This window comes from Pyrus communis, chromosome 17, assembly GCF_041283825.1.
Source record: "Pyrus communis isolate YQ-2024b chromosome 17, ASM4128382v1, whole genome shotgun sequence".
Classification (NCBI taxonomy): domain Eukaryota; kingdom Viridiplantae; phylum Streptophyta; class Magnoliopsida; order Rosales; family Rosaceae; genus Pyrus; species Pyrus communis.
In genome coordinates this window covers 18,088,955-18,092,929 of record NC_142581.1, presented here as the reverse complement: position 1 = coordinate 18,092,929, position 3,975 = coordinate 18,088,955, and positions in this window count along the sequence as shown.

The window sequence follows — 3,975 nt, the reverse complement described above, 5'->3', positions numbered from 1 at the left end:
CATTTCATTCATCATTTCCACCCCCACATGTCCCTTTAATCCACATGCATTTCCACCTAGCTTTCCACCTCACAACCACCAGAAATCAACCAAAACCGTGCATTCCCTTTCATTTCTGTCAAAGCACATACACTCCCACCCTTTAATCACATGCATAAATCAGCCACATGCATTTCCTATCCCATTTCAGATTGTCATTCCACTTCATTGCACATGCATCTTCATAAATCAACACATGCATTCATTATTCATTTACTTTGCATCCTTTAATTTAATCACATGCATCTACAAACAATTCAGCCAACACAAGCACTTTAATCATCCACCACATATTCCCTTGCACACTCCACCTAGCCGTGCACATTCATACATTTCCATTTTCCATATTTTCCCCCATCTTGGCAGATTTCACATGCACACACATGCAATTCCAGCTTTCACATGCTTTCCTAGCTGTTTTTCATCATTAACCATCCACATGCATGCTTAAACAAACAGCCATATACACCTCCATTCCTCCTATAAAAACCCTTGCATTCTCATTCATAATACACACTCATTCATACACCTCAATTCATCCCACACTTCCATTTCAGATTCTCATCCATTGTACATACCACAACACAAACACTTCCCCCTTTGGCCGTGAGTCTCCCTTACAATCCAAACACCATCCTTCCATTTCCACCACTCCTCTTCCATCCCTCCACCACTCCCCAAACCATTCACACCATCAAACTATCCTTAGACATTGTGCTAGAACGAAGAGGAAGATAAGAGGGCCTAAACGTTCATACAATTCAAGTTTGAGTTGTTGGAATGTTTAGGTGTTTCTTTGATTTCAATGTTTAAATTTAATTCTCTTTGTTTTGTACGAATGAGGAATGGAAGAGAAGAGGGCCTAAACGTTCATACAATTCAAGTTTGAGTTGTTGGAATGTTTAGGTGTTTCTTTGATTCTCTTTGTTTTGTACCATGAGGAACTAAATCCCCTTTAGCTAGGGGGTGATTTGAATATATGTTTATGCTTGCATTTTGATTTGATTACTTCTAATTGCGTTTCATAAGTTGTGGATTCAATTTGTTTAACCGTTTGATTGATAACTTATTTATGTATGTTTATTGAGAATGCGCGCTTAATTTTCATGCATGAATATGACGCTAGAATATAAGTGAGTTTCACCTAATCGTTATGAACTTATATTCACAAGTAGTGGAGGTTGCTTATAAACAATCGCGTTAAACGAATTCTTGGCATAAGTTTCATGCAATCATAGTAACGAATGCCTCGTCAACACTTATAGTTTTCAAAGAACTTAATGATTCTTGCTTGTATCTCTATTATGCAATTCATGTAGGGAACTTGTGGGGAATGCTTTGGGTTGTCGTATGCAATCATCCAATTCATTAACTTAAGGAAAACTTGACGGTTAATTTAAGCGGACCTAATTAACCCGGGGTGATGAGTTTCATGGTTTATTGAAATGCAATTGGAAATCATTTTATTATGCAAGTGTAACATGTGTGAGATGAACCCCTTAGCTAGCATTCATCCATTTCAATTCCATTCATTTTATTTCAATTTCATATTTACTTTCTGTCTAGTTTATTAACTTGTTTATGTTTTCATGTTTAATTTAACTTGTTGTTCAATTATGTTAAACATGTGAAACTAGTTTCTTTTTAGTTAGAGGTGAATTTGAAGCCATGGACATATGTTGGTTATGATTTGATTTACTCCAGTTATGAATTCATGAACTTTAGATGTGGGTTACTTTTCTGTTTTGATTAAGAACTTGTTTATGTATGTGGGTTGAGGGTCGACACTTAATTTGCATGCCTAAACTTGATGCTAGGATATAAGGGAATTTCACCTAATCGTTATGAACTTATATTCATGAGTAGTAAAAATCGCTAGTCACGATTGTGTTTAGTAAACCCTAGGCTGGATTAACATGCGTATTCCATAGTTATGAATGCCTAGTCGATGTTCATGATTTCCGTTGAACTTAATGATCTTTGTTGAATGTCTCTATCATGCGTATTCCATGGTTAGGGACTTTGATTAAGGAATAATTTGGTTGTAATGCGTATTCCATTCAATCCAATGAATCTAGGGAAATCTGAAGGTTAGTTTAAGCGAACCTAATTAAATTGGAGCATTGTCATTCATCGTTTGTTGAAGTCATAACTGGGAGTCAAATTATATGCTTATGTTCATGTGTGGATAAGGAACCCTCTAACTAGTTTTTCATCATTCTATTCCATCAATTTCGTTTGTAGAATCTGTTTTAATTCCAAGTTTCTGTTTTAGTTTTAAATTCGTCAAAACCAATCCCCCATTTATTTTAAAGTGTTAGATTAGTTAGAATTACATTTAGTTTGTGTTTTTAAGAGTTTTGATTAAATTTATTTCCCAATTTCGTCCATATTCACCAAAGTGCTCAAAACTGCCCAGAAAGTGTTTTTAAGGCAGTTTTGAGTGTTTTGGGTGATGTTTGAGTCTTTTGGTTTGTTTTAGTGTTTTAAGCGTTTAGCTTCGCATTCTTTGAGTTTAGTTTAGTGTTTTAAACTTTATTTTACGTTTTTGAGTCAGTTTCCAAGTGATTTGCAATCCCTCCTAATCCCAGGTCCAGAACGATCCCTACTTGCACCTATACTACAAATGACAAAAAGAGGGTTTAATTTGTGTGCGTTTAATTCCCGCATCACGGGCATGCCAAAATGTTGACCCTAAAAATTACAAAACTTACGAGGCGCGCAGACCGAGAAACTAATAAGCTAACTAAGTCCTTCGGTTGAATGCAGGGAGTGCCAACTCGTCGGCCAAGCTCGGCCGAGGAGTAGAATTTGTTGATGTTGCGTCAAGCACGTTGCTGACTTCTTTACCTTGCGACTGCGACCGAGGAAGGAACATTCTCGGTCTTTGGGTTTTAGAGCCTGAAGACAAGGCTGCTAGTTTTGAGAAGTTCTCAAATCGTTGGCGCCCGATTCGGTCACCGTGATTATATTCGTAAGAGTATAAGCACGTCGAATCGACATCAGACTATACAGACACAAATATTCAAAGGTGATGTATGTCTTGATGGTGAATGTGGTTCGGCCGTCAGAATGCCGAACTCTGAAACTCACTTGTGAGTATCCAATCATAAAATCACTCGGCTTTCAATACGCCGAATGTCGTAGCTAGTAACACCTTACTTTGCCGAGAAGGCTAATAAGATGACCTCTGCCAACAAGGATTCGAAAACCCTTCTCGGCCGAGACTTGGATAGGTAACCAGTTGGTCTCGATGCAGTGCTGCTTATCTAAACTGAAGGTGCTCCTCGGTCGGCTGATTCTACGGCAACAGTGCTATTTATCCAAACTGAAGGTGTTCGCCGATTGCCTCCACAGTGCCGTTTATCCAAACTGAATGTGTGTCGGCGAGAAAAAGAAAATAAAAATCTCAAGTTGTTTGAGAGGTTTTGCGCATGGCAATTGTGTGTTGAATTGAATGTCCCCAATTGTTGCATGATTTCTTGTATTTATAGCACTAACTCCTTCTTGAGATCGAGTTAAACTCCTATCTGGGTTGGGAGTTCTTGTTTCGTTCCAACTTTGCTTCGAACAACCCTACTCTCACTAGGACTTTGAACTCACCCCTTTTTAGGGCTTTATTCATTGTTCGTCGAGAATCCTAGTTACACTAGGATTTCCTCAACCCCTTTTGTCATCTGAATTACTCCTTGTGATAGGACTCGACCATCCCTGCTGAATGACCCAGAATCACCAGGCAGCCCATAGTACTTTTGACACGGCTTTGGGCTGAGCACAGACAAACACTCGGCCCAACGATATTATTTTGGGCCCAAACAGATAAAAACGCTTAAAATAATGTCTGATACAACAAATGGTGCGACATAATTATTGCAAGTGTAAAAGTATATGTAACAAGCTCTCTAAATGAAAAATTAATTTTCAATCACTCTTTAG